Genomic DNA, 22,882 nt, shown 5'->3' with positions numbered 1-22,882 from the left:
ACTTATGGTGTTATAAATAGGTGAAGCATATGGATATACTGGTTGGATCATTGCTTTATAAATATACAGTTTTCCCCTTTAATGAGAATTTTAAATGTATACCAATATGTACGGTTTGAGAAATCTGAAGATGGCGTGAACAATGCTAATTATTTTATTGCTGTATACAGTTATGCTATTTCTAAGCAAAAACTCATCTCTGTGTGGTTCTGACGCCATATTGAAACGGGTAAGCAAGAAGGTTTTCTGATTATGACACGTGATAAGAACTCGGTCGGCTATTGGCTATACGCGCGCGTCGCGGGCGAAAAAGCTGAACAGGAGCGTACTCAGTTTTACGTCTTCTGCGTCACGCGAATTTACGCTGGCGTCAAAAAAGTTACTTCAACTACGTCGGGAGCGTCCTCGTGTGGACGGGCCTTAAGAGTCAAAGAATGTGTAGATCGTAACCCCGTCCACCATTATGATGTCAAATTGCTGGAAGCAAGGCCTATGTGAGCTAAGTTTGACATCCAAAATTAAATATATCTTTCAATGAAAAAAGTACTGTATATGCTGTATAAAAATATGGTCACATGTACTGTATTCGGTTTATGCACATCCCATACCGTAAGAGCACTATCTCAATAACATCTCAGACAGTAGCAAAATGTAAACAAACTTCCAACCGTGTGACATCACCATTTTAGGCGGAGTTAACGGGGATGCCTTATTTTCACTCTCATTGTTTAACTCCGATTTGTTGTCCTAGCAGTGCACAGTTTGCTTATATGCATCCCGGCGAGAGCATTGCACATTTGGATATACCTTAATGACTTTAAAATCGTATGAATGACAGAGCAAAAGTAAAGCCTATTACTCTACACAATTAATTAATAAAGGGAAAAAGATTCACTTATAAAATATCTGAGAGTGTTCAATCGAAGGAACAAAATCAGTTTGATATGCCATACTAACATATGCTCGAGGAAAAAGAAGACACAAAATGCAGCCAGCGCATTCGCCGGGATTCAAACTCGAATCAAACTACTGATATTCTTCCCATTTAAAGAGACATGGCGAACTGCGAAATTCTATAAACTGTTTCCATTAAAATGCCAAAGATTTGTAACTTATTTCTTAAGTTTTAAAAAATAAGACCAGTTTCGCTATGTACAATACCGAATGATGAATTTAAATATTTTGTGCACAGCTGTGAAGAATTACTGTATACCACCGTGCTATCTCTCGTTGGTTTAAATGGTTAGCATATCTCCGTCTAAGTGGTTAGCAACTAGAAAACGAGTGATTCGAATCCCGCTGTAGGCACAGTGGCTTTTTCATACTTCTTATTTCGGAAATAGCCTAATGGTCTCTGTATTGGCTTCCGAACTAATATACTGTGGACAATAGCTCGTCATCACCAGGATTTGGTTTCCTGCGTCTCAAGCCTTTTCTGAGCCCTTTAAGTGAGCTAAAAGATAAGGAATTATTCATTCCCTGATACGGGTATTCGCAGTTTAAATGAACAGTGCACCCAGATAGTCATTAGATGAGCTATGATTCAAATGCCAGTTACAGCACAGTTGATTTTTCGCGTTTCCTGCCTAAAAAACACCTAACAATTTCCACAGTTTAAATAGATATCTTTTAATTTTTATATTTGTCTGTGTATTTTAAGATTAAAATAAATTTTTAACTAATTATTATATTAGAAACAATCACTTTTAGCTTGGTTCGCCTAATCTTATTAAACTTATATAAAGCATTTTTAAGGAGTAAAACGAAATTGGGATATTCTCTATTATAAGATAAGCATTTTCGTTTTTAAATAAAAGGCTTCCTCCAGTAATATCCTTATCAGAATTTTATTGTATGAAAACATTATGTTTCAGATATTCTAGCTTCTCATAACTATATCGGTGAGGCTTTTCTTGTTAATCGTTACTAGTGGCTAAATATACGTGTATAATAATTTGAGGAAGGAAAACCTGTGCAAATCTTTTGCCATAAGTACGGGCATTTAGTTCTAAATGTATAGAATAGAAAGTCATATTTTATTCTGACACTCTCCATTTCAAGGACGGCCATTCTTTATAATTCAAGGAAAGAACGCTGAGTTTGATATATAACGATGTAATTTTTCTTTTCCGTCTCGTTGATCGCAAGTACTATCAAGTACTATCGGGGAGTTTCATAAGGCGAATTTCGAGCGTTACATTTGTCTGCATATCCTTTTTGATTCAAGAATTGAAGTCGAGCATGCAGTCGAGAATGAAGTCGAGCATATTAGGTAATTATTACTTGGAATTTATATTTGGGAAGTGGTAAATTATTAACATTAAAAAATATTATTTCAAAATATGTAATTTTGAGAATAAATGCGGGTAAGATGTATGCATACACAGTCGGATGTTTTTTGAAAACTTAGTTTCAAGTTAAAACAAAAAGGACTGAAGGACACGAAGAACAGACAGTTAGTTTACTTATAGATATTATTTGTCAAACTATGACCAACGAAGTAATTTCAGCTTTTCTTCAAATATTTAATCACACTAATCTAGAAATATCCTAAAGCGAAATCGTTCTAAATACATTGTTATCTCTCTATTACAGGTGGAGGCACAATTAAATACATATTTAAAGATTAACCGTGTTACACTAAACGAAAATGTTATTTGGTGAAACAAATCTTTTATTGACATGGTATGAAGAATTTATGAGCATTATATAGTTGGCTATGAACTTCAAAAATAATTGTTGTGCCTTTTCTTCAAGCAATTTCATGAATGGTAAGTAACTAACACTTGAAAGTAACTAACTACGTGAAAAATATAATATACAAGTACAACTGCATATAATCGTGCACATAATAAATATATGAAACTGAAAAATCATGCAAGTTAGGTCAGAAACAATTAGATGATTTAAACTTGACGCCACGCTGACATGACGTAAATGGCGCTGAGAAACAACCATCGCTGGGTGAAGCAATTTAAAGCCTGTAATTGCCATGCAGTGTTTAATCTTAGAAGGATCGGGCGGAGTGGCTTTTTGAGAAAAGTGTTTCAAATGATCAACCAAACGTCGCAATTATTGGATTACTTGATAATGTCTGACGAAGATCCTTTTGAATTCGTTTAGAGACAGAATTTCAGATTCAGGGCAGCATCAGAGAACCACGCATATTGTATCAGAAACCGCTAGCTGTTATTCAAGGATTATTTCTGCAGCATGTAGTCTCTCGGAGAAGATCTGAATGGCGAAATTGATTCCCCTGATTTATCAACACTCGATTTTTCTCCTCTATGGGACTATTTGAAGGATAAGATCAACGTGTCTGACCTCACCCTATACAGAAATTGAAAGATTACATCTGGAAGGAAATTCATGCAATTCTAGTGAATTATTTGCGGACGGATAATATCATCGATAATGTAGGACAACCTGCACAGGTGTGCCTTACCTCTAAAGGAACTAACCTAAATGACATTATTTTCAAAAAAAAAAAATTGCTTTCCATGTTTTTTAACAACTGTTTACTTCGTTAGCTTTTCGTTTTCAATTAAAAAGTTCATTTTCAAATAATTAACTATCTAATTATTTCTACCCTACTTTGAGTTATTTTACAACGTTTTAAAATTTTTAGCTGAAATTGGTTTTTGAATTCTGTAAATCTGAACATTTTGCTTCGAATAGCTTTGACACTGTGCTGAGTAATTAAGGTTTATCTTTGTTAAATAATCGCGAAATATTTGACTTCCATTATTGTATTAGGTAATATCATAACAAGTCTTTCTTCCTGCGCCTTAGCATTTTTAATTTCAGAAACTTATTTTAAACATATAATTAATTTGCGTTTCGTATATTAAATTTCGAAACGTTACTAGTTCTTAAACTAGTGGAACTATCCAGAATATTTAATTTAAAGCTGTTTCAGTAATTAAACAGAAATTTGAATACGCAAACGAATTCTTTTTTTGTTTGTTCACTTTTTAAAACGTTTTAATGGCAACGAATTTTCGAGAATTTAGACCGTAATCTGACGTTGTCAGCCCCGCAATACTTTCTTTTGCTACTTCTCATAATATCTCTGTCAATTTCACTAGATTGAAAAATTTCTCTGACGATAATTGACGCATTTTATTGCTATGTTAATTCTCGCTTGTTATGTTTTAATATCGCAATACCTGAAACTACAGTACATCTAACTACCGTATAACAAAAGAGTACTGTAAAAGATCATATCAATGCGTGATTTGGTTTTTAATTCTCACACTCTCTGCGGTCCTTTTTGTAAGCCTAATTATTACTTCAGCATAAGAATACTTTTTATTGGAAGGAACTATTTATAACTGCATATGGCGCTTCTACAGTTTCCTCCGTATATGATGTATACATAGCAGTCAGTTTCTGTTAGGGAGACTCTATAAAGATGTTCCTACTCAGGCAATTAGCCATCGCGTGCTTTTCTATAATAAATTACCGTAACTTACCATTTTGTTCTGAACGTGTAATGAAGATATGCTGTCAGACGATAGGGGGTAGCTTTGAGTTATGATGTACAAGTACCTTTAATGCGTTAGTGATCACACTTCCCATTAAAGCTACGTAAAAAACAATATAAAACTCGTTGTTTCGTGCCATGCTAGAATGTTTTTATGCATTTGTTTTGAATTGTGTTTCTCATCTTATTTTAATTCCTTAATATGATTCTTCGAATGCAAATGCAGAAAATTGTTGTTATATTCAGTGTTTCAAATAGAAAGTTAGTATTTGATTTGAAATAGATGTTTAGATTTTATGAATGAGTATAATGCATCTGGTAAATTTTAAGAATTCGCCGAGAAATTGCAGTTATTTTTGAAATATTATTGACATAAAAATCAAAAACATCATATAGTTATTTGTTCATATAATTATTACTATTTTAGCCAATCCGTGTAACATTTTGCACAACTGAGCTTTATATAAGGACTAGAAATAAAATCTAGGTAAGTTTCTGATTTATTAATATTAACTTAAGTTCTATGTAAATGAAATGTTGCTTTCTAATTTGTATGTATGTTACTCGATCATACAGCATCTTACGAATCTACACGAAATGCTACATGTAGGCAGATAATGAACTGAATCATAGCTTGTAGAGTCATGGAAATGTCTGCCCTCGCTGGGATTCGAACGCCAGGTCTTCCAATCAGAGACGGACAAATCCACTTTTCTATCGGATCAGATCAGAACCATTCCTTCACTAAGCTAAATAAAAGTTCTCCTGTCGATGACCAAAGATGCAAGAAAACAAATACTTTGTATGGTTTATTAGCAAACAAATAAAAAAAATTTAATGCAAAATTAGCATAGATAAGCGTAAAATTATCTTTCATAGCAATTTCGTTGAAACTCAATCCAACGTTATTGCATTTTATCATTACCGTTTCCTGCGAAAGCATTAAAAGTACTGGTGCTTGAAAAAAAAGAGAGAAACAGAATTTTTCCTACGTCTCTTAGAGAAACAGAGCAAACTGATGTTTAGGTAGAAAATTTCGAAAACTGAAAAAAAAAAAAAAAATTAATTGGAGAGCGAATCAGTGAGAGTAATAATTTTGGCTTCCGGTAATTGAAAGTTGTCAAATCGAAGATCTATTGTAAGAATATATTGTATCAATGAATTTTGCTAATGAGAAAGCTCTGGGTAATTTCTTTTTGGAACATTAAATTCCTGCTGACTTTCTGATCAAGCATCTCTCATAATACTTTAGTCTAAATGGTTTGCACACTTTAAAATTTCAACTTTTCTTACGCTTTTAATTTTTAACTAGTCCAAAATCCTTTTGTCATGGTTCAAGCGCTAGATATCTGCAGAGATACATTCTTTAGATACTTCGAAGATGAGTGGAGGCCAAGGATAGTTCCCATAAATTTTCAAAATTTAACATGCTTTGCGTTTTTCACCCATCATCTTATAGAGTGCAAAGAACTATAAATTTGGAGAAATTTTCTGAATTTAGCCGCAAACAGAATTAAACAGAAACTTTATGTCCGAATTCATAAGACCTGGAAAATGTCGTACTTTTTTTAATGGCCAGTCGTTTTATTTAATACTCATTAGCCTTGCGACACCACAAGGGCCGGAAGTGGTGACCATTTTATTATGGAAGCACCTAATAGGTGGCCACCATCGCCTCCTATGAACTAGACGGACAGTTACAACCATGTCTTCTCCTGGATTCGAACCTGAGCCCATCGCCACGGCACTCAGGGTCACTAACCACTATACCAGCTGGACGGTATGCCATGCTTTGTATTTACTAATCCACTAAAATCTTATACAGATATAACACTTTGACTGAAGTCCTGTTAGCTGGATTCTCGCTTAATTTGAAGAATATGAGTGCTCATCTTTACATTTTCATCTCACATTAAATTATTTTCAGAATGAATTTTCTACGTCTTTCACCTGAAATGTCAGAGTTATACTGTGGATTCATTAGGTTAATTGGAAGCAGAAAAAATGAAAAATATGCAACCGCCTTCGCCGGGAATCGAACCACGGACCTCTGGAATACCGGCCCAGCGTGCTACCGTTACACCATGAAGGCACGCTAGGGAAGTGGGAGAAATAACTTATATACTCCCCTTTTTAAAGGGCGACTAGGGTTTTAGGGAACCTAGTCGCCAAATCCTGGGTGAGGAGAATCATCATCCACAATCCTTTTAGTTCGAGCGCCACTTCTAGAGTCATTAGGTTAATTGGAAGCAGAAAAGATGAAAAATATGCAACCACCTTCGTCGGGAATCGAACCACGGATCTCTGGAATACCGGCCCAGCGTGATACCGTTATACCATGAAGGCACGCTAGAGAAGTGGGAGAAATACCTTATAATACTTCTTATCTTTGAAATGTAATGAAAAGCACTTTCTCAATTTTTCTCAGAAAATTTTAGAATAACACAACAACACAGTGGCACAACGTCGTCTTTCAGTTGAGTCCCGGTTCTTCGTTCAGTATTTAGGATGGCCGTATATGTGTCTGGAGGCTCCGAGGAGACTGCACGTCTCCTATTTGCATTGTATATCGGCATAGGAGCCCTGAACCTGGTGTGATGATTTGGGCAGCCATTGGGTACACGAACACACGCATCTTTAGTTCGGATCGACGGTAATTTGAACGCAGATCGGTACATTTCTGACATCTTACGTCCAGCAGTTGTGCCCTTTATTCGGGGCCTGCCAAACGCCATCATCCAATAAGATAATACAAGACCACATGTTGCACGTGTTGTTTTGACTTTCCTCGATACGCAGGGTATGTCACTGCTGTCCTGGCCTGCACAGTCTTCAGTTCTCTCACCTATTGTAAACATCTGGTCATGAGTTTTTAAGAGACTGGCCCGCCACCCCTCGCCAACTAATACGGTCGATGAAGTGTCGCATAGACTTGAAGCAGCGTGGAATGAGTTGCCCTTTTCTTTCATCCAAGCCCAGTTCGACTCCATGCCTAACCAGACAAGGACCGTTTTAGATGCCAAGGGCGGCATCTGTTCCTAATAATTTCGCACCCTTGTATACCCCAAAACTGCTTACAAATTTAGTCATTTTATCTTCATGCTATACTGTTTACGTACAAAAAACATCTTTCTTGTGTTTTCTTTCCTACATGGTGCTGCAATTTTAATAGCTTTAATGGCCAGCAGTGTATTTAATGCCTGCTGCAACTTGAAATTTGCCCAAGGAATTAAAGGCAATATATTAAAAGTACATAAATCTTGATATAAAGTACAGGGGCCATTTTGGCATTAAAATCAAGAATCAAATCAAGTATTAAAATCATGAGAATACTATATTCTCATGCCAATTCGTGGAAATTAGGACTTTCTTAGAGAAAACTACCGGATCGGTTTTAATTAAAACTTTACGAGCAATGATCCGTGAATCTTTATATCGACTATATCAGATAGTGCTCATACAAACAAGATGAGAACTTGTGCACATTCATTTCTCCGTCCACTGTTATTTTACCTCCATTCAAGGAAAACTAAATTTTTACTTTAACACCGATGTCTACAATCACGCAACATGAAGGCCGTACATTTCTTCTTCAACACCCAGTCTGTGATTTCTACCCTTAATTGAAGATATTTGTAGAACACTGACAAAGAAGTTTTCTGCTTTCAGTAATTTCTGATCTTACTAATATGAAGTGATTAAATATTACAATTAATTTTTTATTTGAATTTTACATAAAATTTACAATTAATTTATTTGAGTACATTAATGGTTATTTTTTTTTTCTTTCTGGACTTTAAGTATAAGTTGTTAAAATGTTTACGAAGATGTTAAAAATATCTTAAGCAATACTTTCTTTTCATGAAAGCAACGAATTATCGTACAGTTCAGAATAGCAATAAGTATTTATGTTATTGGTACATATTTATCTCATTGCCTTTGAAGGAATTTATCAATTTTTATAAGTTTTAAGTGTAAGTTTCATCTTTACATATCTTATAAGTTTCCAGATATTGAAGAGGGAAAAAAGACTTTTTGACATGTTATCTCCAAAAATGATCTTATTTCTATATATATTCATGAAAACTTCTATTTTATATCTTCGTCTCACTAGACGGTTCAATTTTACGACAATAAAATGCAGGGAAAAAATGACATCGTGATTTCATCAAAGATCTGAGCAGAAGTGCTTAAAATATATTCAATAATGAATTTTCAATTTTCACTGCACTATAACGATTGTGTCCACATAATGCATGAACTCCTCTACAGTGGTTTAATGAAATCGCAGAGAAGGAGCAGATTTTACACGAATCAAATATTGTAATACAAAATAGACTAATAACGAAGAATATAGACTATCTAATCTACCTTTATAGCACCCACAGCTCAACTACAACGTTATTGGTTATGCACGCAAAACTACTGCAGTGAATTATGAACCGTGCTCATAAAATCCCTTAATTTTTGCAACCGCTGATCGCACACATATACTTCTAATTCTTAAAATTATTTTAGATAAGAAAAATATTCACACTATGGCAGTTTAAAGCTTATGTTACTTCTAAAAAAAGCACAAAACATTTGACTCATATATGACACAAAATGGCTCGGATATTTAATTTTAAAAGCTGAGATAATGTTCAGGGGTATTACACAAATTGAAGAGCGAAATTATTTCTGGTGTTAATAGAATTCACGAATGTGTTATTTGTAACTGAATGCATTGAGTAATATATATTTTAAATGAAGATCTTATTCTCAAATATTTAATAATTCATATTCTAGAAAATAGTAGCAGTGTTTAGTATTGTCTCATAGCCAATTCGTAACCTGATTTGCATAAATTAGAAGTGAAAATGTTTTAGTTCACTGAACTTTTATATGATTATTAGATTGTGATTCTACAATAATGAAACTGAATGGGAGTACTAATAACGCATTTTTATCATATAAAACTTGTAAATTACCCATGTAAAATTTCTTTCAGCATAATATATGCACTACTACTAATACTAGATTTAAGAATGTTGCACTCTAGTAAATCACAAAAGATTATCACTGAAAGAAATTAAACTAAGAATTCACCTTTAAATTGTGCTAAATTTTACTTCAGTTGAAACCCGCTATAACTCCTAGATTTAACAGATTCCCAAATGAATCTTTTTAGTCCCATCAAATTTCCTACAGACTTAAAGTTATTCCATACTGCTAGAGTGAGCTTCTAAACATGTCAAAATGGGATATAGCGAAATGTATGGAGACTTTCGATTGAAGAATTTTTTTTTTGTTATTTTACTCACTTTTTTCAATTTTCTGCAGGTTTTAAAGAACAAATTAACTCTTGATACCATTTATATTTAGTATGATAGCATCCACATTCCATTAGTACAGGAAAACACATTTACATTACAAATTTTAATCTTCATTCCAGAATTTCTGTTTTCTTTCACAAAGCTTCAGATAGAGGTTTAGGATTGATGCTATGATAAAAATTCTCCCTATTCAGGGATTGAGACGTGAGCAGAAATTTGAAGTGCCCTTACAGAAAACGGCTCATTTCAAAGATTTCGTACAAGTGTGACATATAAGTGTGATAAGGTTTTAACGTTTTGATGCTAGCTCTAAAAATGTCTTCTCTCTCCTTCCAGCATGCCTTCGTGGTGTAACGGTAACACACTCGGCGCATGTTCAAAATGCATAGAGAAAGCATCAAATTCCATTTACATTAGAAAACTCTAATGCCTAACAATAGCAGCTTCCCACCAGTGGACGAATGGATAAGACTACAAAAACTGATAATTAAACCTAGGTTTGAATCCTGGCAACAGGACAACCTGCATGAGGGTTTTTCAGGTTCTTCTAGACAGAATACAAACCAATTTCCCCTTTAAAGCCCCCTCAGGTGCTCTGCAAAACGTTTCCTAACAAAATATAAAGATTGTGTTTGGATAACTTCATAGTATCACGATGAAATTTCTCTGTCACGAAAGCTATCGGGCGGGAAGAAGGGGAAAATTACTGATTCTCTGTTGCAGATAATTGCAATGTTACAAACAACAAACCTTCAACGATTCACTAAATAGTTGCAACAGTTTGAAATTGATTTGGAAGACAACAGGCATTTCTCAAAGAATTAATTACTCCGGGCAACCAAGGTCAATCAAATGTAATTTTGAAATCCAGACAATAATATGAAGGATATTACAATATTTTCATTGACTTCAGTTCTCTCTTATATTAAATTAATGACATTTATTGTTGATGAGTGTGGAAGGAACTTAAGTTAATTTTACCGAAGATATTATTCTCATGTAAATTAATTTTAATTCCTGTAATAATTGCTTTATGAATTATATTTCCTGTGTTTAGCAGTGTTATGGAAATTGTTATGTATTATTTTGTTGTGTATAACTATTACGTATTATTTTACTGTGCATAAGGTATTTAGTAATTATATTATTTTACTGTGAACAATCAATTTGTAATGTTCGTGATTAAGAATTAATGCATAGTATTTAGTATTGTTTAAACTTTAACTAAATTACGGCAACTCAATTCAGGCAAAGCTCCGTTTAGCTGAAGATGTGATTCAGAAAAAAGGGCGAGGTTTGTTACTTCCGTTTCCCACGAAGCGGTCAGTTGCGGCCAGCTGCAATTTCCTTTTCGTGGGGGTTGAATACATGTGTTTTGCTCGTTCAGAGGCGAATAGCTACAAGGGGCGGCGATTTTGACAGAGTTATAAGTTGGAAACATTCTTCTGTTGCGTGGGAAAGAAAGGGTCTGTCATCTTGTAGAAAGTTCTGAATTTCTTAGAATTTTGGTCGTGGTTTATCACTCTTGTTCTAGTTGGCTAGAGGGAGTCCAAGTTTTGCTTCAGATGGGCTAAATTTTAATTTTATTTGTAGGGTTTATATTTATTTTAACTAACATTTATTTTAAGTTTAAACTATCTTTCCTGTCAAGCCTTACTTTCCCCTGGAACTGCCAATGCCAGAATATGTAAATTTTAGTAGAACGCGCAAGCATTCAAATTATCAGCGGAAGTAGTATGATTTAAATAGAGAGGAAACGAGTTCGGTGTGTGATATTCTTACTGCACGAGCGCGGAGGTAGTTAGCGAGAATTGAAGAACCCCGTGTTTCGGCCTATGTGCTTGGCGGGAAGTAGTGTTAATCGTTCCAGTGAGCTTCAAGTCTGCTGAATTAGCAGCGGTATTGTAAAACGCGGTGAGTTAGTTATTTTAGAGAGCCTCGTAGTTAGAATCTTGTCTTTAGTTTCTTTTCAGGTTATTATTTTTATTTGACTGCCGAGTTGGCACCGTCTGTAAGCGTCAAGAGCACGCAATTGTAATTTATTACGTTGAATAAAAAGGGACTTAAACCCTTCACAAGCTTCTATCTTTTATACAGTTTCCACAGTCACCCCTTGGTTGCGTGCAAGTTAGAGGCGCGCAACGTTATATTGGCGCCCGAACACTTATCGAACTGAAATGGCCGAAAACTGGATGGAAGCCGCTGGACAACACCAAGAAATGACAACTCAGTTAGAAGGATTTGGATACCTGGTCCAGACTTTGAGAGCGTCAATCAAGCCAAACGTCCATTTCGACGGAAAAAATTCGGTGGCGGTATTTCTCGAAGGTCTAGAAAACCACTTTCAGCTCTACCCTGTGCCTGAAAGACAAAAAGTTGCCATCGCCACATCAGCACTAAGAGAACAGGCACTAAGAGACTATGGTGGAAAAATATAGGTAAATTTTTATTAGGGGAATTTGCAAGCCAGACATATACATTTGAAAATTTCAAAAAATCGTTAGTAAAGGCCTTCCCCATAGTGAAAGATCGCGCACGGCTGGAAGCCGAACTATATAGTTTCTACCAACGGGATACAGCAGAATTGACGGACTTTATTCTACGAAAAATCAAGCTAACGGATATGCTGTATGGAAAGAAACCCGATGCGGAGATTATTGAAATAATATTACCAAGATTGTTACCCGCTGTTCAAGACTACTTTGAAATTAGAAACCCAAGCACATTGCAGGAACTTTTCGAATTGGCGGTGAAGTTTCAAAATCGCAGAATAGCGGAAAAAGCGAGAGGGGAAACATATTCTCAAAGTACCCGAAGGAAGAAGGAAACCAGAAATGGAAATCGCTCTTATGGGGGAAAGAACTATCAAGCTAACGCATCGAAACTCGAAGGTCAAGGCCCAAAAAGAAAATTTGAAAATAAACATCCGCGTACCCAGAAGACACAGATTGAAAGGAAAGCTTTAAACGAGTAGAGGGGCCTGTGAAAGGGAGGGTCCAGACCCCGGAAGGTTTAAAAAAACCCTCAAATAGACATTTAAACACGGTCATCGTAAAAAACTCACAGCTACCAATTATACAAGTCCTGGTTGGCGATGTACCAGTAGAAGCCCTCATCGATACAGGAGCAGAAGGAAATTTTATGAGTGAAAATTTCTTCAAGAAGAATTTTTATAGGATACGATTATTTAAAACCAGAAATACGGAAATTATAGCGGCGCAAGGAAAAACATGTCACTGCATCGGAAAATTATCATTAAACTTACAGGTAAAAGAGGAAAGTCTCAAAGTATTAATTTTTGTGGTGAAAGATCTGCAACATTCTCTTATTTTAGGTATGGAGTTTTTAAGGGCCGCGAGGGCCAAATTAAATTTTCAAGATAGTTCCGTGGTGTTGGAGATGGACCAGAGGGTGGTGGAATCTGTGGAGACACCGCAATTGGACCTTAGCCGTCTGAATGACCATGAAAGTAAAGCAATACAGCAAGTGGTGAGTAATTTTTCTCATTTGTTTTCAGAAAAACCAGGAAACTGCCAAATAGTAACGTCATCTCCTGTGCCAAATAGTCCTTATCATCTCCTGTTCTGGGAAATCGTCATCTCCTGTTGACCATCTCCTTCTGTTATCTTCAGAGAGTCTTTGAAATAAAAAAGAAGGCTGAATTTTTTTTAGTTAAATGCTGCTGAACCGAGTAGTGCGGGTGCTAAGAGAGAATTCCCGGTATGGCTTGAACAGACATCCGTATTGGTTTTTCTAACAACGATGAAGTGGAACTATAAGAAAATTCCTGTTGTCCTTTGAACAGACATCAGTATCGGTTTTCCTGACAACGATGAAGTTGAACGGTTTTATTTCGACGTTTTGTGATTGGATCCGGGCAGCTTGAGTCCCTCAGACTTGTGTACGAGGATTCCGTGAGCAAACATTTTGTTTTCATTTTGCTTTTCTTTTATAAGTAGTCGTTGGGATTTTGGAAGAATCAAATTCTAATACCTTAGCTGACCTTTTATATAGATTAAAATTAAGGTTCTACTACTAATCAATTTATTAATAGTTGAAAAAGTTTGATGACTAATTAATAGTTGAGAAGATGATAGTTATGTTTTTTTATATGCTTAATTGTCATGAGTTTAAATTGAGTACATATTTAAAAGATTAATAAGAGGTGTTTTTTGTGTGAAAGTACTTAGTTGAGTTTTTTTCCGTTTGTTTTTGTTTGTTTGTTTGTTTATTTTTTGGTCGCGGCACCAAGAAGAAGTCAGTTTAGTCAGTTAAAAAGTAAATGTGAAAGTTTTTAATATTTTTTCTATGTAACAGCAGAACATTAATTTGGTGATTTCGTTTAAAATTTGAAGGATCTGTGGAATTATTTAACTAATATTACAACTATCAAAAAATTAGCCTTTATTTCTCAACTGTTAAAACCTTGATGGAAACTTTTGCTTTAATTTTATGCAACAGTTTGCGACTGTTATTACGGACAGAGAAAGGCACAAAGCTTTATTTTCGATGTAATAAAATTAAAATTTATCTCATTCTTCATCATCATCATTACCAGGGCGTGTCATCTGCATTACCAGGCTTAGAACTATAAAATATTCTTCCCCTCCTTATCTTGTTACATCATCTATAATAACTCAATCCTTTAATTGTTAAGTGTAGTTTTTTTACAGCAAAATAATTGAACCTGAACTTCATCAGGCTATTATCTGGCAAAAAAATAGATGAAAAAGGAAGCTTCCATCATTAACAAACAAGAGGCATTTTACCGCAAATTTAAAATTTCTGCTCCTTTTGACTGCAGCAAATTCTCTAATCTATATGCTCTTCTTAAATTCCATAAGAAACCGCTTAAATACCGATTTATAAGAAACGGTACCAAAAAGTATAAGAAAAATTCTTACTTCTTACTTGAGGTCCAACTTAAAAAAAAAATTCTGTTATTTTTAATCACGCTAACCAAGATCACACAATTTCCGTTGGTTTATCAACAATAATCTCCCAGCTTTTTCAGCACTTAAAAATCTTGAAATTCAAGAAATTAACTGCCAATTTTTTTTTTTCGAAATATGTGTATCACTTTTCTTTTAAAAGAAATTTACAAGAGTCTGCCATTTCTCCATATTTATTTCCTGAAATGCTTACTATTTTAGCAAAAGACAAATATGCGCTTTTTCACAAATGTATAAAATTGAATTACACAGTTATTAAACATATCAACGGAATCCCTATGGGCACTAATTTCTCTTCACAAGTCTGCAATTTACTTGCAAAAAATAGCAATTTCACGAGTCTTTGGTTAATACTAACTTAAAATTGTTTGACAATTACTACAAGTGTATAAAAGGCATTATTACTTTCAATAATTTTGATCTCATGAGAGATCTCGTACGTATCCTTTTTGCTCAAAACTTAATTAATACAAGTCAACAAGAAATAGACTTTCTTGATTTATAGATAATTCGATACAAAAAATATTAAACTGTTTCATAAAAGAAGAGAATTTAAGTTTTCTACTATTTAACTAATTAATTGTCATATCAACTTATCAAAAAAAAATTACTAGAAACACAATAGTCAAGCAAATTAATAGAATCAAAAATATCTGTACACTTAAAGATGAACTAATTTTACTCACTCAAGTTAGGCAATCAAATTCCTTCCCATTTTATTAATTATTCACTTAATACAGCAGGCGTTAAATCTTTAAAAATACGTTTTGATGGGCTTTAAAGATTTATATATTCTTATTTAATTGTAAGTTACTTTAATGTAAGTAGCTCTGGCTACTTTCGGTTTATTAAGAAAAAGCTATTTAGTTTCTAAAGACCTAAATATCGTTGATTCTATGGAAAGACCTCTGAAAGTTTTTTTAATAGTTTCTTTTTCCTTGACTTCAGCCAGAGAATATAATATTTTTTATACTTCGATTTATTTGTTTAAATCCAAGCAATTAATTTACATAGTAACCAAAAGTGAGATTAAAGCGCCCGTTTGTCACCTTTAAACTTTAACATTTAGATTTTCTTGATCTACAGCCAGTCAGTAAGCTTCATTTGAATTCCTTTCTCGTCATTCCTATGTATGTATGCAATTTTAAAACTCTCTATCTCACCTCTTTTAACGGCAAACTTTAAGCGCCGCTCAAGGGTCGGTTCCAACAAATATCCTTTTTGATTAAAAGCTTCACAATAGCATATATGGAATTTATGGTGTAAATTAGGATTATAATTATATGTTTTGTGACCTATATTTTTGTATATGCATATATTTAAAAAAATATTATTATATTATAGTTTAAATTGTGTAGTAATGTTATGTGAGTTTTATATGCCCTTGATACTTTTAAATTCCCCACCAGTTTTATCTTTTGATCAATATGTCGTTTTCATTCGCGTCGGCGAATTAATTACGTTCATGTTAGAAAATTATTAATTAGTTCTTTAAATATAAATTTTATGCATTAGATTTTCGCAATTAAATGAATTCATTCAAACGTAAGGAGGAGACCAAACGCGATAATGCCCAAATTGTTGCGGAATTTCGGGAAAACGATTCATTCCCCTTGATAATTCAAGTCTCTCCTGAGAAATCAGCAGTAATTTACTTGCTTTTTTATATATGCACTCTACTACCTTATTATATTGCTAATATTTTTCTTGTACGACTTATATTATATTACATTGCATACCATTGCAAATTTTCCTAGAAGTTAATCATAAATAGAAAATTAATAATTATATATATATGGTAATACCTACTTGAAAAAGACATCTAAGAAACTACTTGAAAGAACAGCACCTTTAATTACATTTAAAGTATTTACATTTTTAATAAATAAGTTAGTTATAAACTGAATTACTTCTTCAATACATTTTTATTTACGTCTTTATTGTCGTCGTTCTTTTACTGCATCTTGAGTCTAACTCAACTAACAAAACGAAGAATAAAACATTAAAAAAATTATACGATGAGTAATCTGTACGCCATCTGGTATTCAACATTGGCACTACATATATATATATATATATAAACTTTCGGTACAGCCGATTGGAACAAAAAGGGGAAGAGAGGCACAAAGAGATATTATAGCAGTCCCATGTAAAAATGTCAACAGTCCACAGCTAATAGTTTTTGAGTTCGTGTTGAAGCTAATCGCTTTTGAGTATGTTCAAACAGAAATACAAACATTATGAAAAAATCCATTTTGAATCCATTTTGTAATCCGATTGGGTATAGAGTCCTATAGGCTATCCGTAAGTACAGACGTCATAAAAAATAGTGAAAATGGATTTGGGAATGGACAAAATGGATATTTCGTTGAATTCTAAAACAGGGAAATGTTCGCGATTACAAATCTTGCTTTACTTCCTATTCTAAGTAAAAAGAAGTATAGCAACACTTAACATTCTGTAAACGTAAACATCGATTAACTGAAATGCGTCCACTCCACACACCCACACTTTTTTTTCTCTTTGCCTTTTCTAATTATATATTTTCTAATATAAGTTTTTTATGGTAGTTGGGATAATTATAGTGTGACATCAAGGCAAGCTTTACTATTAATAATTTCAAAATCTGAATTAGAATGAGATTCATTGTGAAGACGTTCATTATTAGAGGCTTTATAAACGTCTAAAGAAATACCTTTTCCATTTTTAGTATATTCCTAACATACAAAAATATAAGTATGAATACAAATGGTTCGAGTGAAAATAGAATAGTGTTAGATCTGTTAAATGTTACATCGAGCTACAGCAATATTGGAAATTCTGTATATTTAACCTTTTATTTTGTGTCCTTTTTATTAAAGGGAAAATAGTCCTATTTAAATAATTTCTAGTTTATTTTGTAATAATATTCAGAAAACGTATCATAGTAAATAAAATTACTGTAAGAATAAGGCATGATATCTGAACTCACTTTTAGTTTTATCTATCAATGGCAAAATTCTATTGAATGTGTGCACTAAATAATAGAACACGTATAAGGCTAAAAGTATAAAACAGCAACGCTTGCCCGAAATAGTTTTCCTTCTCCGTCTTAAGAATTTCTCGTCCAGTAAGCATATTTTACATTTATCCTTTTTTACTATCTACTTCACCAAAATGTCCTAAAAGTTTCATTTCGATCGAGAATTGAACTTAGGATTTCTGAATCACAGACGAGTCTTAACACTATCGTGAGCTATCAATCGCCCTAGTACTTTCATTTCTCGATCAGTAGGCGGCCAAAGTGATTACTTCTTCCGAAAGAATTTATTTCTATAGCTTCAACAATTTATTTGTTCTGAGTAAAGAGTGCTTAGGTAATTAGAGTGATTATTCTTCCACCTACATTTCATTATTTCGCCGCAAATGAATTAAATAATATTATTATATTCATTATACATAATCTTGAGTTTAAATATATTTCGTAACTGAAATTTGAGATTGGAGAATTTGCTTAGTGTATTAAAAAGAAAAGAAATTAATAACATGGACGAGGTTAGGAAGAATCTAGGGATATATTTCTTAACCTAATTAAGTAAAAATCGTGAAAGTAAATATTCCTCGATATATTATATTCCATAAGGTATTGAGGGAATTATCATCCACTTTGACAACCGCGTTTACTAATTTGCAAGATAACATTTTTCATTATGGAGATTACCAAATCAAAATCCGGAAATGTATTATTTGATGTGAAGCATTGTCAAACATGCTTAGGAATTCATTTTTATACGAAAACATTACATAAATTTTGATTTTAATAAACACTTGTAAGGTTTCAGATTTTAAATTACGTCCAAAGGTTTTTTTTAACATTTTGTGTGTTACCTTTATTTATTAAATTTCATTTTCTTCGCACTTAAACCATAAAATTCAGTTCAAGAGCAATATCATAAAATAATTTTAAAATGAGCATATGTTTAAAATTTCCAACACACAGTTTCGCTTGGATATAAAAATGTTTTTTTCTGTGCAGTGTTGCTCCCCGGGGGTGGTTGACTCAGGCGAATTCCTGGAAAGCACCGGTTAGGATCTGTACCTAGGCAGTCTCAACCACGGGGGTGTAAGACTTCACAGAAGGCCTGAGGACTCTCGGGACAGAGTAAGGCTCAGCAGGCACCGTCCGGGTACTGCCTTGTCTGCCCTTGCTCTGTGGGGTCGCAACATGGTAGATTATAAGTTCCATGGAGGTAGGAAAGGGAGGAAGGGCCATTCCGCGCTAGAAGTGAAGCACTGCTTTCAAGCTTGGGTCACCAGACGGGGTGTTTTTTGTTTACATTCAGAAGCTCGCTTGACAAAATTCTGATAGTATTTCGACACACGACAGTTCCATAGAAATCGAAAAAGGGACACTCTCGCATGAAAGAAACATTCATAGTGTGATGGATGATAGCAATTTGTATAGTTTACTGACATTTACGCAAAAATCACATCTTGGTTATTTTTCGATAACTAACAACAGCGATTTTGATTATGAATTTGTTTTATAAAATTCTAAGCTGTTGCACTACAAAAATATAGATTTTAAGAAAATTGCTAAAAGAGATCTGCCAAAATTTATTTTCTAGAAGATTTGAAAAGTTTGAAACTTGATGGCTAAATGTAAATATAAAATTATGTATGTTAAAATATTTGTAATTAGGTACATAGGTCAGATTAAGTTTTTATTAAATAGAGTAACGCATGCAAGGGCTATCTGCCTAAAGAGAGAGATGCCATCGTGGGGGAATTTTGAAGAAAAACTGACCTGTATGCTAAATTAGTGTAAATTACTTTATACGAAAAATATAGTGAATGCACAGAAATTAAAGATTTGCACATGCCGGAAATGATAAATAGGAAATATGTATGGGTATTTATGCATGTGCTTGCAAAAAGCATGTATCTGCCTTTGACAAAATACTTAAATATTCATTAAATTATTTATAAATGTATTTGAAATGAAGAATTTATTCACTTATAAACAACTGTGAAAGTACTGTGAAGAAATCTAATGATTAAATGTATCTAATTTATAATGATTATAAATGTTATTTAAATATATAATAACCTTAATATTGAATTGTAAACATAAATTGAAATCCTGTTGACAAATATGTTATAAAACTATTTAAGCAAGAATTGTTCGTATTGGAAAGCAATCTGTTAAAAGGTATTGTAAAGCAAATGCTATGGGATGCGCACTTAAGAACGTAATAAAGAGTTTTGGAATATGTATTGTTGAAATGAAGGGTAAAAAAAAATCTGATAAGTATAATTAAAAGAATTATTCCCTTTACATTTTATAATAACTCAGTTACAAGTTTTAAATAATACTTAAAAAAAAAAAAACTTATTTTATTCCCTTTCAGAAATGTTCAGAGAAAGTCAAATACTATTTAATACCTATTTAATTATTAGGAATTAGCGAAATACTTATTTAAAGTATTTCGCTAATTCCTAATAATTCTCTAATTTAAAATGAACTGAATAGAGCATTAATTATAAATTGACTTACATTTTTCAATTTAAAAGAAGCCAAAAAATCATGTCATATTTAAGAAAGTATTTTAGGAAGAAGCTCTATAAATAGAAAAGAAATAATGCATAATTTTAATATTAATAATACAATAAACTTTGATCTTAATTTTTGTACCTTAACCGAATAAAATCGAATTACCTTAATTTTCTTTTCTAATGTAATTAACGAAAACTTGTGAAAATATTTCATTCAAATTAAACCATTCTGAGAAAACTGTCCTGTGAAAAGTATAGCATTTAATTCCGTTCAGAATGAAAGGTTGTTTAAAAATATGTTGTTTTCATATACTTAGGACTCTGAAGTGTTGTAGAAAAGAAAATATATACATTTATATGTATATTTGCGATGTAATTACAAAATATTTACACCCGAACGCGTCTAATCCCATAGAACTCAATGGTAAATGACCCAATGTTTTGGTCACCACGTAGGGATCGCCGGTGCTTCAGAGCAGGGTACGGAGAAACTTGTTTAGGGCGACTCCTTCTTACTTCCTACCTCCATGATAAGTTCGGTGGGGTGGCACTTAATTCCGTTTGGCACAAGCCTCAGGTCGGAAGTTGCCCTATCCGCTAGCGTTGTACAGCGTTGCCATTGCTCGCTTTGAAATCCTTGAGTTTTTTAATCAAACATTCGTTAAAAGCTTTACAAAATATCAATTCGTTAATAAAACAAATTCCAAAATTCAAATTTGGGCTTCCACATGCCCATATTCGCAGGAGGATTACGTTATTCAAAATTTGATGTCTCTAGGTACCGTTGTTTTATTACAATGCGAGAAACATGCATACATGGATGCAGATTCTTCATTATTTAATTTCTTTAAATATACTCGTAATACAGGTCGATAATTTTTGGTGGCAACAATTTGAAAAGTGAAACAACGCCAGTAGTGAATCAACGGAAAATGCCAAAACGAAATTAAAAGTGTTTCTGGGCAAATTGCCAATCTGGACTTTAATGAATTAATTCTTGATAATTACTTAAACTAAAAAAATCTCAAAACTTTTGAATTTGATGATGAATTAAACTAATTAAACATGTGTAAATTAAATTAAATTCATTAAATTCAGCCTCTTAGAAAGTAAAATAAAATGCTTATTCTTCTCCAGAACCTTGGCATTCAAATATATTTTACAGTAATAATGAAATAGGAAGTAGTATCTCATATCAAATTCAAAATGTCACGAAGATCAGAGATAAACATATTCACAACAATTTGAAACTTATGCTTTTAAATAAAACGTTAAGTTTTAATCACCTCAAATTAAATGTGAATTCGCATTCCTCCAACAGTATCAAACACTTGAGTGAAGTGTCAATAGTCTTTCACCAGATGCCATGGGGCCTACTGATGCACTGAGCATTCAGAAGAGGATCTACTCACTCACCACTGCCAGTTCAGAGCAACGAGATTTATACCTGTTATATGAAGTCGTTGGTTCAGAGTGCTACTGACATCTGGGCGCCTAAGTAATATTTATTTCTATAGCTTCAATAACTTATTTGTTCTGAGTAAAGAGTGCTTCGGTTATTATAGTGAAGTTTGAACCACATTCATGTACAATTGTAGCTGACTTGGCAATAAAATTCACACATTTTAAATAACAAGTGTGTAATTAAGACAATGAAACAACACAATTTACAGTTCTGTATTTTTTAACCAGAAAATCTTACATACTAAGTACACAATAAACTAGAGCAGATATCTGAAATTCACAGGGAAAACTTGTCCCTCCGAATGAAGGTCACCAGCCATTATAGACGTTGACCATTACCAACACCTTCTTAAACACAAGCCTCCCTAATGAAGGCTCGTAGCTTAGTGACGTCACAAACTGTTGGCCTTCTCGATGGGGTGCGAAAAATCGCCCCTAAACCAAGGCCATCTAGATGGCATTAGCAAGTTAGGGGAATTTCGTCCTTGGTCGTGAGAAGGCGCGTGAACCAAATCTCCTTAATTTGATATTGATATTTTTTATTTATTTATTTATTTATTTTTTTTTTTTTTTCGATTTCAATCATGCCTTTAAAGTGCTGTGTGCCGTTATGCCGAGAAAATTATTGTGACGGTTCTAAAGTATCAGTATATAGATTTCCTGAGCAACAAGATGTATTACATAGATGGTTAAAATCGATACCGCGAGAAAATTTTGCCATTTCGAAGTATACTCGGGTAAGTTAAGCCTAACTTGAAATTGAAATTTATTAAGGTATTTGCTTCTACATTTAAAAGAATGGATACGTTAATATTAAGGAATTTCATTTTTATAGAATACATTGTGTATAATATTGTGTAATTACGTATCGATTAGTATAATTATGTATCGAATTGTATGGTTAATAATTATGTATCGAATTGTATGCTAAATATTTACTTACTTTTTTAAATGTCCAATTTTTTTACTTTTTGATTAATTTTATAACTTGGAACTTTTAACTTCATACGTATATGGCAGCAAATGAAATTATTTAGCTTAATATTTAATATATTTTGGCATTAAAAGTTTTTCTAAAGAAACTGTGAAGGCAATAAATATACTTATGATTTTTTAAATTGTAATATAAA

The 22,882-nt window shown here is 33.3% G+C and overlaps 1 long non-coding RNA gene across 1 annotated transcript; it reads left to right on the top strand.

Annotated features, from left to right (window-relative positions):
* The first annotated feature begins 2,164 nt into the window (after positions 1–2,164).
* LOC118185899 (uncharacterized) lies at positions 2,165–21,885 on the top strand. Its single transcript, XR_004757682.2, has 3 exons — positions 2,165–2,272; positions 4,914–4,973; positions 21,610–21,885. It is a non-coding gene; the product is annotated as an uncharacterized LOC118185899 (long non-coding RNA).
* The last annotated feature ends 997 nt before the right edge of the window (positions 21,886–22,882 follow it).

This window comes from Stegodyphus dumicola, chromosome 2 (genome assembly GCF_044657685.1).
Source record: "Stegodyphus dumicola isolate Sdum_Otavi_A_Nest chromosome 2, ASM4465768v1".
Classification (NCBI taxonomy): domain Eukaryota; kingdom Metazoa; phylum Arthropoda; class Arachnida; order Araneae; family Eresidae; genus Stegodyphus; species Stegodyphus dumicola.
Note: the sequence above shows the minus strand (reverse complement) of the source record. Positions and strands in the feature narration are given on the sequence as shown.